This window comes from Schistocerca serialis, chromosome 1 (assembly GCF_023864345.2).
Source record: "Schistocerca serialis cubense isolate TAMUIC-IGC-003099 chromosome 1, iqSchSeri2.2, whole genome shotgun sequence".
Lineage (NCBI taxonomy): Eukaryota > Metazoa > Arthropoda > Insecta > Orthoptera > Acrididae > Schistocerca > Schistocerca serialis.
The window spans coordinates 277,891,222-277,905,558 of record NC_064638.1 but is presented as its reverse complement, the minus strand read 5'-3'; positions in this window follow the sequence as shown (position 1 = coordinate 277,905,558).

Here is a 14,337-nt window from a genome sequence, read left to right as displayed (position 1 = left end):
GACAACATCGATGTACTATGGAGACCTCACGCCCCACGTGTTGAGCAATTCGGCGGTACGTCCACCCGGCCTCCCGCATGCCCACTATACGCCCTCGCTCAAAGTCCGTCAACTTCACATACGGTTCACGTCCACGCTGTCGCGGCATGCTACCAGTGTTAAAGACTGCGATGGAGCTCCGTATGCCACGGCAAACTGGCTGACACTGACGGCGGCGGTGCACAAATGCTGCGCAGCTAGCGCCATTCGACGGCCAACACCGCGGTTCCTGGTGTGTCCGCTGTGCCGTGCGTGTGATCATTGCTTGTACAGCCCTCTCGCAGTGTCCGGAGCAAGTATGGTGGGTCTGACACACCGGTGTCAATGTGTTCTTTTTTCCATTTCCAGGAGTGTATTTGCCTTCAGACGTTGCCGTCCGTCTGATAGAGCATAAACGGAGATTCTTCTCAAAAGGTCACCAGTCGCTGCTCAGTGGACGTCCACTTGTGATGGCGTGCAAATTCCAGATTTGGCCGGCGATGAATAGCAGTCGGCATGACTGCAATAACCTGGTGCCTGCTGCGGAGACCCTTACATACAGTGTTCGCTGCAAGGTCGTTGATGACTGTTGGTAGCCCCTTGGTTCATCTGGACAGTAAGTTGCTCAACAGTTGGATGTCTATTCGCCTTTACACATCTCCGCATCCGTGGATCCATCTGTCGTGTATGGCCTGTAGTGCACCACAATTGCCTCCGGTCTGGGTTCGAATAGCATCATTTTCTCATGGACGGTATAGTTTAACCACGGCAGCAAGTGAACATATTTTACAGATTTAGCCACTTCGGAATAAAAGTGAGATAATGTTAATACGAGGATAATGGAATGTAGTCGAATTAAGTCGGGTGATGCTGAGGGAATTAGATTAGGAAATAAGACACTTAAAGAAGTGAAGGAATTTTGCTATTTGGGGAGCAAAATAACTGATGATGGTCGAAGTAGAGAGGATATAAAATGCAGACTGGCAATGGCAAGGAAAGCGTTTCTGAAGAAGAGAAATTTGTTAACATCGAGTATAGATTTAAGTGTCAGGAAGTCGTTTCTGAAAGTATTTGTATGGAGTGTAGCCATGTATGGAAGTGAAACATGGACGATAAATAACTTGGACAAGAAGAGAATAGAAGCTTTCGAAATGTGGTGCTACAGAAGAATGCTGACGATTAGATGGGTAGATCACATAACTAATGAGGAAGTATTAAATAGGATTGGGGAGAAGAGAAGTTTGTGGTACAACTTGACTAGAAGAAGGGATCGGTTGGTAGGACATGTGTTGGGGCATCAAGGGATTACCAATTTAGTATTGGAGGGCAGCGTGGAGGGTAAAAATCGTAGAGGGAGGCCAAGAGATGAATACACTAAGCAGATACAGAAGGATGTAGGTTGCAGTAGGTACTGGGAGATGAAGAAGCTTGCACAGGATAGAGTAGCATGGAGAGCTGCATCAAACCAGTCTCTGGACTGAAGACCACAACAACAACAATTAGGCTCCAGGAAGCTATTCCCAGGGCAGAGGAGATGCAAGAAGCATAGAGATGACGCAATGTGGGATGAGGTGCCGGTGACAGATGTTAGATTCGGTACCATTCCCGTGAGAAAGACCGCCTGCATGATGCTGCTGCTCTGTGACTGGCTGCTGTGTACGGCGGTAGGGCGCCAAAACGTTAAACTTTAGTTGCTATTATTAATTAAACCTGTCATTCAAATTACTTCATTTTTTAAATAAACATCTCTCAACAGCCAGTTGTCAATCAGTCATTTCAAAATTATTAAAATGAAAGTATTACTAACATAAAAGACTGACGACATTACTGCCCATGCACTTCGGTGGCGTTCGGGTCACGCCTTGCTGGCTTGGCGCGCGACGTGTCTCGGGCAGTCCAGCTCTCTAGTTCTGACCGTTCCAGTAGTCAGACATGTTGCCTGTTATAGCAGTATTTGTTTCATGCAATTTTATTTACTGCAGTTCCGACCGTGTTATTTTAGCCAGATATAATGACTGTGGAAAGATATGTTCAATACGTTGTGATCAAGAATAGTTTCTCTTGTCTATATCAATAAAAACGCGAGTGGCATCCAAAATGAGTTATAGTTTATTCGTAGCAGCAGTTCCTTGCGAAGTTAATTTCAGCCTCAAGAAAAAGAATCCACGACGTGCGTGCTGTTTTCTGCGCTGGGGACATCATCATCATGAAGACAGCAGGTTAGTGAAGTGTACAAGAACTTATGTATTCCACACAGGGCAGTGGAAACAACTAGGCACCTCACGTGTACTGCATGCACAGAACAAATGTGCTCAGTGACATGTCATCTGCAGTAATGCAGAAGAGGTAAAGAAGGATGAAAGTATTAACACTGTTGTTGTTGTTGTTGTGGTCTTCAGTCCTGAGACTGGTTTGATGCAGCTCTCCATGCTACTCTATCCTGTGCAAGCTTCTTCATCTCCCAGTACCTACTGCAACCTACATCCTTCTGTATCTGCTTAGTGTATTCATCTCTTGGCCTCCCTCTACGATTTTTACCCTCCACGCTGCCCTCCAATACTAAATTGGTGATCCCTTGATGCCTCAACACATGTTCTACCAACCGATCCCTTCTTCGAGTCAAGTTGTACCACAAACTTCTCTTCTCCCCAATCCTATTTAATACTTCCTCATTAGTTATGTGATCTTCCCATCTAATCTTCAGCATTTTTCTGTAGCACCACATTTCGAAAGCTTCTATTCTCTTCTTGTCCAAGTTATTTATCGTCCATGTTTCACTTCCATACATGGCTACACTCCATACAAATACTTTCAGAAACGACTTCCTGACACTTAAATCTATACTCGATGTTAACAAATTTCTCTTCTTCAGAAACGCTTTCCTTGCCATTGCCAGTCTGCATTTTATATCCTCTCTACTTCGACCATCATCAGTTATTTTGCTCCCCAAATAGCAAAATTCCTTCACTTCTTTAAGTGTCTTATTTTCTAATCTAATTCCCTCAGCATCACCCGACTTAATTCGACTACATTCCATTATCCTCGTATTAACACTATCTCACTTTTATTCATTTTTTCTTGCCGTACTACACTTTTTCTCTTCCCACCCCCCCCTCCTCCTCCCTCCCACCACCAAACACACACTCTCCACTGCCAGCGTTGCTATTGGCCGTCTGCGAGTGATTTTGATGTGGAACATGGACGGTGGTGGCATTAACGCGACTGGACCGTGGATTTTGTCTGGTGGTTTCAAGAAAGAATAGAGTTCAACTGTCCACAGCTCGTGGTCGTGCGGCAGCGTTCTTGCTTTCCACGCCCGGGTTCCTGGGTTCGATTCCCGGCGGGGTCAGGGATTTTCTCTGCCTCGTCATGACTGGGTGTTGTGTGATGTCCTTAGGTTAGTTAGGTTTAAGTAGTTCTAAGTTCTAGGGGACTGATGACCATAGCTGTTGAGTCCCATAGTGCTCAGAGCCATTTGAACAGAGTTCAACTCTGCGACGAGAGTGTGATCATGATGGTCGGAGCACAAGCTCGACTTGCGAAAGGATGGAAGAGGAAATCGGTCGTGCCGTTTTCGTAGGAACCATCCCGGCATTTGCCTGGAGTCATTTTGGAAAACCACTGAAAAGCCTAAATCTGAATGACCTGACGGCGAATTGAAGTGTCGTCCTCCCGAATACGGGTCCAGTGGGCTAACGACTGCGTTATCTCACTGGGTCGCCGATTTTAGATTTGGTTCAGGGTGCATAAGTCAGAGTGCAAGTGTACAGACGTATGTGCAGGTGAGGGGGCGGGCGGAGTCCAGCATGCGTGTGTTCGAGCACATGGTCCTGAGCACGTGACGCGGCGCTCGGAATAAATAGACGGCTGCAATAGAAGCGGGCGCCAAGCGCGGTGCACGCCGCCTGGAAATAATAGCGCTGAGTCAATGGGACCGCCCAATTATTTTGGTGGGTCTGGCGTCTGCTGGCCGCCCGCGACCGCCGCGGACTTCACTCCCGCCGCGGAGCACTCGCTTAAGCGGCTTCCCCAGAGCTGACAGCTGAAGCCGTTGCCCCCGCCTCCAGGGAGCTGGCAGCTACGGCACGGTCAGCTCTGGGCGAGCTGCGCAGTAGTGCGACGTAACTCTCTTTGATAAATGTCAGTGTGGGCTTCGTCGCCAGTGAAGGTCTTCCAGGTGTCTGATCGCGTCATGTTGCAATATGTTGCAACGCTTCCTGTATGACGCACGTCGGCTTCTTCATGAACCAAGTGTCATACTTTTTCATTGATCTTGAGTCCATATCTGCGACAAGTTATTTAAATCATTTCTTCCTGCCTGCATTTGTCAGATTTACTTCATATTTCGTTGTATTATTCTACAGTTTCGGTGTCAAGGCCATTTTCAGTCACCTGGACATTTGTAGATATCAATATACCATACTAATGTCCTATCATTACGTATATATCAAGTGCAGTGGTAACAAATATTATTTGAAAATTTTTGATGTACACCCTTAGTGGTGGTGCTAGTGGTACAGGTTTTTGTTACAACTATGATATTTGCGCTCACAACTGCAATGGCTCTGGACAATCTTCAAATAAAACATGTGGAGGATGATAACCCCAAGCTTCCTCACTCAGATTGGAGACATCTGAATAACCTATATTATTCTTAAACTCGGCTCCAAAATTTCTATTATCCGTTTCTAATTTCTAATCCTGATATGCGCCGCGCCTATACCCAACATTACACCAATCCTCCAAGTACACACAATCAGTATCCTCTTGGAACAAAATTTCAACCGTCTGCCTCTTACAGATAACGAAATACGTCCATCCTACTAACTATAGCTTCTTCGCACTTATTCCACCATATCAAGGCTCTCCCCTCCCCTTTCCAGCCCCATTTTTCCCCTTCCCTCCCCGTCTTATCTTACCCCTTTTCCCCTTCATACAATGAAGAGCCAAAGAAACTGGCACACCTGCCTAATATCGCGGCAGGGCCCCACGAGCATGCAGCAGTACCACAACACAACGTGGCATGCACTTGACTAGTGCTGAAGGGAAATGACACTAAGAATCCTGCAGGGCTGCCCATAAATCCGTCAAAGTACGAGGGGTGGATATCTGTTCTGAACAGCACGTTGGAAGGCATCCCAGATATTGTCAATAATGTTCATGTCTGAGGAATTTGGTGGCCAGCGGAAGTGTTTAAACTCAGAAGAGTGTTCAGGAGCTACTCTGTAGCAATTGTGGACGCGTGAGGTATCGCATTGTCCTGCTGGAACTACGCAAGTCCGTTGGTATCGACAATGGACATGAATAGATGCAGGTGATCAGACAGGACGCTTACGTACGTGTCATCTGTCAGAGTCGTATCTAGACGTATCGTGGGTCCCATATCACTGCAGTTGCATATGTACCACACCATTACAGAGCATCCACCAGCTTGAACAGTCCCCTGCTGACTCGCAGGGTCAATGGATTCATGAGGTTGTCCCCATACCCGTACAAGTCCATCCACTCGATACAATTTGAAACGAGACTCATCCGACCAGAAAATATGTTTCCAGTCATCAACAGTCCAATGTCGGTGTTGACGGACCCAGGCGATGCGTAAAGTTTTGTGTCATGCAGTCATCAAGGGCACACGAGTGGGCCTTCGACTTCGAAAGCCCATATCGATGATGTTTCGTTGAATGCTTCGCAAATTGACACTCGCTGACGGTCCAGCATTGAAATCTGCAGCAATTTGCGCAAGGGCTGCACTTCTAACACGTTGAACGATTCTCTTCAGTCGTCGTTGGTCCCGTTCTTGCAGGATCTTTATCCGGCCGCTGCGATGTCGAAGATTTGATGTTTTACCGGATTCCTGATATTCACGGTACACTCGCGAAATGGCCGTACAGGAAAATCCCCACTTCATCGCTACCTCGGAGATGCTGTGTCCCGTTGCTCGTGCACCGATTATAACAACACGTTGAAACCCACTTAAATCTTGATAACCTGCCATTGTAGGAGCAGTAACCGATCTAACTACTGAGCCAGGCACTTGTTATGTTATGTAGGCGTTGCCGACCGCAGCTCCGTATTCTGCCTGTTTACATTTCTCTGTATTTGTGTACGCATGCGTATACCAGTTTCTTGCTTCAGTGTATGATGACACTGCACACACCCCAAACTATATGCCCTTCCTGCCTTCCCAACACCCACCCCAGTACCTTCTCCATAAATACTATTTAACAGACCTCTGTATTTATGCTCACACTCTATTGAACAGCTAACGATTTCCCCTTGCAAAAACAAACATATTTGTCTGAGAGCAGCTCCTTCAACTTTTAGTGAAATTGCAATGCTACTTTTTAATATCTCCGTTTCCACAATGCGTTTTAAATATATTCATATTGTTATTATGTTATTTTATAGTTTTTTCCTGTTTTAGTTTGAAAAAACGACGAAAGTCAAATATCTTTTATACAAAAATCTTTCACAAATTTTGAAATAATTTGTAAATGTTCCACCTTCTAATTTGTTATTGTCGTCGTGTGTATGCATAAAGCGTTTGGCGGAAAATGGAGTTCATCGTTCCGCTGAGAGGCTATCCCGTATCCAAATGGAGCGTAGGAGATGGAACAACTAAGAAAAAAATAGACACTAGTAAGTCGCTCTCGAACAGCGTGCCTGAAAAATTATCTAACTTTACTAGCCGCATATTTAATCATTGGTGGAAAAAGGTGTGCATCTGATTTCGACGTGTTACAGAAGGATGCTGTTAGCTAAGTCGACTATAACGCTAGAAATGTGGAGATTGTCCATAGAGTCTGGGAAGAAAGGAATATGTGGAAAATACTGACTTGAAGAAAGGGCAGGATGACGGGACTTGTGTTAAAACCAAATGGAATATTTTTCATGGTACTGGGGGGAATAAATGAGGACGGTATGTGTAAAAGTTACTTTGAGAAGAAGAGGTTGGCACAGGAGAGGAATTTAAGGAGTATCGTATCCTAGTAGTCAGAGAACTGACGATCCAAGAAAAAGAGGAATTTGAATACAACACAACTCTCCCGGCCGTTAGTATCAACGTCGAAAACCAGAGCAACGTTTTCTGCTGCAAACGCCATTCCTTCTGTTGCAAATAGCTCGTCAGTTGCCCTCTGTAGGTTGAGTGATACCCATTCAAATGCTCCCTTTGTGGTAAATTTTATGTTGAAGATGGAGTTTAGTGTTACTTTGAATTTCTAACAAGCTGCTACCAGGACAATGACTACCTGAAGTTGGATATGTCTGACGAGCAGAACTAGTCAATACGTAAAATAATATTTCACTTGTCGTGGTCTTATGTAGAGAAGATAACTTCCTTGGGCCTACAGGGGATCGAACTGAGGTTCTACTTGCGGCGGTCAGAAGAAGAAACGAATGGTAACCACCTTCTTACCGTAGAAGAAACGGCATAACCAATGTTAGTGCCACGCTCAACCAACGACAAATAGGCTGCTGCATTTCCTAATAAAACATTTCACTTTAGAAAATAACTTTTACTGCATCAGTAATGTCTAATATTTATTGACATGTCGTATTTCAGCACCATGCTGCCATCATCACGTGCGTTACAGTTACATATACATTAATCCGGAATGTGATGAGGAGTGAGGTAATGTACCGAAATTTAACTATTTTTGGTGAAATTTATTAAAAAAAATGGTTCAAATGGCTCTGAGCACTATGGGACTCAACTGCTTAGGTCATTAGTCCCCTAGAACTTAGAACTAGTTAAACCTAACTAACCTAAGGACATCACAAACATCCATGCCCGAGGCAGGATTCGAACCTGCGACCGTAGCGGTCTTGCGGTTCCAGACTGCAGCGCCTTTAACCGCACGGCCACTTCGGCCGGCGAAATTTATTCACATGTTGATTTAAATGTGTAAACATCAGTGATAAGTCAGATTTCCAGCAAACTCTCACTTCAACAGCCCGAAACTAACTCTCATCACCCTTCAGATTAAAGTACACATTACCGTAATGCACCTAATGATGGCAGCATGCGTCATGTTAATAAATACACTCTAGTAAAAGAAAAGAAGAGAAAAAAACGGTGCATCGCTAGAGAATTATTCGAATGGGACGAAAACTGGCAGATATGACGTACATGTACAGACAAACCAACGATTAGAATTTCAGAAAAATTGGATGATTTATTCAAGAGAAAAAGCTTCGTAATTTGAGGAAGTCAATATCGCGTTGGTCCACCTCTGGCCCTTACACAAGCAGTTATTCAGCTTGTCATTGATTGACAGAGTTGTTGGATGTCCTCCTGAAGAATATCGTGCCAAATTCTGTTCTGTTAACGCGTTAGATCGTCAAAACCCATAGCTGATTGGAGGGCCCAGTTGATAGTGCTCAAAAAGTTCTGAATTGGGGAGAGATCCGGCGACCTTGCGGGTCATTGCAGGGTTTGGCAAGCACGAAGTCAAATAGCAGAAACTCTGGCTGTGTGCGGGCGGGAATTATCTTGTTGAAAAGTAAGCCCAGAATGGCTTGACAAGAAGGGCAACAAAACAGAGGTTAGAATATCGTCGACGTATCGCTGTGCTGTAAGTATACCGCGCAAGACAATCAAAGCGGTCCTATTATGTAAGGAAATGGCAACTCAGACCATCACTCAGGTTGTGTGGCCTACACCCTCACATTCCACCAACCCTACAAGTACACATACTCAGTATCCTCTGAGAACAAAATTTCAACCGTCTGCCTCTTACAGATAATGAAATACGTCCATCCTACTAACTATAGCTTCTTCCCACTTATTCCACCATATCAAGGCTCTCCCCTCCCCTTTCCAGCCTCATTTTTCCCCTTCCCTCCCCGTCTTATCTCACCCCTTTTCCCCTTCATACAATGAAGAGCCAAAGAAACTGGTACACCTGCCTAATATCGCACGAGCATGCAGAAGTACCACAACACGACGTGGTATGCACTCGACTAATGTCTGAAGTAGTGCTGGAGGGAACTGACACCACGAACCCTGCAGGGCTGCCCATAAATCCGTAAGAGTACGAGGCGGTGGAGATCTGTTCTGAACAGCACGTTGCAAGGTATTCCAGATATGCTCAATAACGTTCATGTCTGGGGAGTTTGGTGGCCAGCGGAAGTGTTTAAACTCAGAAGATTGTTCAGGAGCTACTCTGTAGCAATTCTGGACGTGTGGGCTTTCGCATTGCCGGAATTGCCCAAGTCTGTTGGAATGCACAATGAGCATGAATGGATGAAGGTGATCAGACAGGACGCTTACGGACTTGTCACCTGTCAGAGTCGTATCCAGACGTATCAGTGGTCCCATATCACTCCAACTGTAGACGTCCCACACCATTACAGAGCATCCACCAGCTTGAACAGCCCCCTGCTTATACACAGGGTCCATGGATTGATGTGGTTGTCCCCATACCTGTACAAGTCCATCCACTCGATACCATTTTAAACGAGACTCGTCCGACCAGGCAATATGTTTCCAGTCATCAATAGTCGAATGTCGGTGTTGACGGGCTCAGGCGAGGCATAAAGCTTTGTGTCATCCAGTCATCACGGGCACACGAGTGGGTCTCTGGCTCCGAAAGCCCATATCGATGATGTTTCGTTGAATGGTTCGCACGTTGACACTTTGTGACGGTCCAGCACTGAAATCTGCAGCTGTCTGGGGCGTCTCCATACACGTGTTCGCTGGTCATCAGGGTTCACTTGTAAGCGGGACATCACTGAAGACAATTCTATTTCAGTCAATGAGATTGCAGGCCGAAGGCTGGTCCGTGGACGCTCGGGATAGTAGCGGGATACCAACCCCACAGTCGCCCGCCACACGACCCGAGAGCCAGGACTGATGGTCTGGGGTGCCATTTCATTTCATAACAGGACCCTTTTGGTTGTGATCGGCGGCATCCTTACAGCACAGCGGTACGTAGATGATATTCTACGCCCCATTTTATTGTTCTTCATGGCAAGCCATCCTGGGCTTACTTTCGAGCGAGATCGTTCCGGAGTTTACACTGCTTGTCTCTGTGCTTGTCAAACCGTACCTTGGGCAGCAAGGTTGCCGGATCGCTCTCCAGTTGAGAACACGAGTTCGGCATGATTTGGCACTGTATCCCTCAAGATCGCATCCAGCAACTCAGTCAATCAATGCCAAGCAGAATAACTGCTTCCATGAGCACCTGAGGTCGACCAGCATGTGCTGGAGTCACTCGCTGTGGTGCCAGTGCGACCCCAAGTCCAGGGTTTTAACTGTCTGTCACCCTGGTTACTGGAGCAGCCCAGAGTGATTTTAGATTTGGTGCGGTACAGTAGAGATAGCACTTCTGCTTCCGTTTTTAATGCGGTCTTTTCTGCCGTTTTATCTGAGCACCACGACCATGAAGCTAATTTTACGGATGGATCCAAGCAGGGTAACTCCGTTGGTTACCCTGTCGTCTTCCCGGATCGTGTCCTCAAGGTCAGACTGCCTCCCCAATTTACGATCTTTGGCACAGAATTCTATGCAATCTTGCGGGCACTGGAGCAGATCAGGCATTCTCCCAGTGTTATATTTCTTGTCCGTTCAGATTCTTTGTCCGCCCTTTACTCTCTTCAGCGTTTGTAATGGTTCAAATGGCTCTGAGCACTATGGGACTTAACATCGATGGTCATCAGTCCCCTAGAACTTAGAACTACTTAAACCTAACTAACCTAAGGACATCACACAGCACCCAGTCATCACGAGGCAGAGAAAATCCCTGACCCCACCGGGAATCGAACCCGGGAACCCGGGAGCGGGGAGCGAGAACGCTACCGCACGACCACGAGCTGCGGACCCAGCGTTTGTGCCCAGCAGATAAAGCAACTCATACTATCCAGGACGCCCTCCTCCAACTATCGCGACTGGCGAAGGAGGTGTCTTTCTTCTGGGTACCAGGGCACATGGGAGTTCCGGGGAATGAAAGGGTTGGTCGAGCAGCTAAGGAGGCGTGCCGTGACGGTCGGGTCTTTCAGTGTGCTATCCCCCCTGCATGCCCACACCTCGCTGTTGCTGTATAAAGTCCTGTGGCCAGAAGTGACCGACAAGCCCACAACTCGGCCGTGACCTACTTGCTTCCAGCCACGTCGACGGGTCGAGGTCCTCCTTACTCGTCTTCGCATGCCACAGCCCTCTGGCGCATGGATTTTTACTCAGGCGAGAGGACCCTCCGATGTGCGTTGCTTGTGGCGTGCAGATCACGGTGCACCACATTATATTGGACTGCATTTTATTTGCTGACCAGCAGACTGCAGCAGATCTGCAGTGTATTTTATCCAATGATCAAACGAGTGTGGTTCGCGTTTTAAAGTTTTGTAAATTGTCCCACGTTTTTAACAAGATTTTGGGGAGATGTTTTTAATGTGTCAACAGGGTGGCTGGCTCATCCAAGCTTTTTGTAAGTGGTCAGCCAGTCACATTTCACTTTGTTGTTCTTTTAGCTCTTCTGTGTTTTGTTTTTCCTCTGTTTTAATTTCTTGATTAGATATCTTGCCTTCTCTTTGGTTTTAGTGCATGTGGTAGTGCCAGTGCGATAGAATAAATTGTGTGGTGATTTTGTGAGCATGCGTGTAGGACAGGTTTCGTTCTTACCCACATTCGTTTATTTTAATCATGTTAGGGCGCTGATAACCTCGCCGTTGGGCGCCCGTAAGATCCCCAAACCACACAGACACACACACACACACTGGACCAACGCTTTATTGACTTCTTCAATTTATGAAGCTCTTTCTCTTGAATAAATCATCCAGTTTTTCTGAAATTCTTATCTTTTGTTTGTCTATACAAGTACGTCAAACCTACCTCCCATTCTGATCATTCCTTCGTGGCGCTGCGTTTTTTCTGTATTAGAAGGTATTACTAAAAAGTGACTGAAGGAGTAAAAATTATTCGATAAATGTATCACACAGTCGCTGATCTCAGCCAGTTCCATACAACAGGGAAAGATTTAAACAAGTATATTTCACACATATGTGGATAACGTACATATTGTAAAAGCGTCCTGATTATGACTCACGAGGAAGTCACTGTACGTAAACTGATTTGAACGAAGCTTCCTAACAACACACTGCAATTGGGCAGTGATCTGGGAAGATTTCAAAATGGATACGCAGCATTCAGTATTACGCCATCACTATGTAAATGTCTAAAACTCCAGGTTTTAGTGTGTGTAGCTTAGAGCTCGTGAAACTGACATCAGCGCGACCTAAAGCTGTGACTTAAGAGGCTGCTCGTTCTCTACACGGATGCAGCAACTACGTCAGCACTTGCGGCTGGTTTCCGTGGTCTGCTGTTAGGCTCATTCTTTCGTATGTTCGAGCCTCGCATCGGGCATGTGTGTGAGAATGTACCATCATTACGTACAAGGTTTGCGTCTCGTAAGAATAGCACGTGTGATGCAGGATGGAGGAAGGAGTACTAAATTGTAATTACTTGATGTTATATAAATTGAAATACAGCACTCTTTTTTCTCGGTGGTGAAAATACAATAATTAACGAATTCGTCTTTGACTTTACTTTATAAGAAATTGTAATCTGCTCCCATAATTTTGTGTATGTTCCTACAGGGAGTCTTTGTACGTCACTTACAGTGGTGATATTTTGAATGGAATATTTTTTGCGGTTCAGCCTTAATTGCTTTGTGTTACCTGCTATAGAAATGGAAATGAGCGTTCGGCGTCATTGGCCGGGAGGCCCCTTACGGGGCAGGTCCGGCCGCCTTGTTGCAGGTCTTATTACATTCGACGCCACATTGGGCGACCTGCGCGTCGGGTGGGGATGAAATGATGATGAAGGCAACACCCAGTCCCTGAGCGGAGAAAATCCCCGACCCAGCCGGGAATCGAACCCGTGCCCCTTAGGACGGCAATCCGTCACTCTGACCACTTAGCTATCGGGGCTGACTTAACTGGTATGATGTTATGGAAAGGATTGTATGTCATGCTGGCATTTAATGTAAACTTCAGATGTGAAAACTTTATGATTAGATGGTGCTGTTCTCATGAGACACTGTGGGGCAGAACTCACTTAAATGAGTGGTAAGTGTTGGACATTAGTGATCACATACTAAAGTTATGTTAAGAACCCTAGCAACACAAATATAGCATTGGTGGAACATTTTGGAATTTAGGTCTAATTAAGACTTTTTTGAGTTAAATGTACAGAGGAAACTTATCCTTTGTTTGTAAATACATGGAGGTGAGAATTAAATGAGTGGGAGATTATTGTCAGATCATTATAGGGTGGATTTATGCAATTTTGTTACCGAATTTCTTCATGCTTATGTGATAGACATGGTCCAATGTATTGAAATAACATTTTGTGTTCTCAGATTTTGATTTTCTTGCGGTGTTGACATGGGCCACATATTTTAAAGCCTGGATATTGTTCTGTTATAGCTGCATTTTGCTGCAAAATTGTGGTATTGCTATTTATTTTGTTCAACTTTGTAATTCAAATGTTACTAAGAGAAACTATATGTGAAACGCTACTGATTTTCTACAGAAGTTAATAGTACTATGAGATAAGACTGTAATTTTGCTTGGTGAATAAGTCTTTGTAACCTGAGGTGCAAATATGAGAAAATTCCTCCACGTAGCATGTATTTGGTGAAGAAGTTGTGACGTACGTGTGACGGAGGAGGCATTTAAAAAGATGATTAAATTGTGTTAAAAAGATTGAGCAAACGTTGGTGTAGCTCATTTATTCATTTATTTGGCTATGAGAAAGGTTTACTGGGACTTTGAGAAATTTGTAGGTGAGCCTGATCTGGTTTAGTGTTGAACGTATTGAGGCAGAGTGAAGACTATCTGGGTTTTGGCGATCATTCAGGTGATGCTTTTAATGAATAATTTGCAATGTTGTTTTAAATATTTCGTTCCTACAGTGATACTTCAAGTGACAACTTAATATTTTCAGTATTTTCATGTCATGTTTTCTTTGATTACGTTTCTGATTTTGGAGTTATTCTGTAGTACCGAGGAGAGCTTCAGCAACGACACTCCTTTTGTTGATAATTTGATGCTTTTTGGAGAGTTTTTGCAGATGTAGAGCATGATTTTTCATTTTTTCGATAGAAGTTGGACTTCCGGAATTTTTTTGTCGGGTTTGTGTACTGAGGGATCATCTTAAGGTTGTTGTTTAGTCTTTGGTGATGATATTATTCGGTTTATGAGAGAGAATCTTACAGTGAGTCAAAGGGGGACGAGAAGTGGTCGTTTTGGAAGGAGTCAGGAGAGAATTGAGAAATCTAAGTTGATGGAATCCTCCGATTCTGGTATCTTATGCAGTGCTGC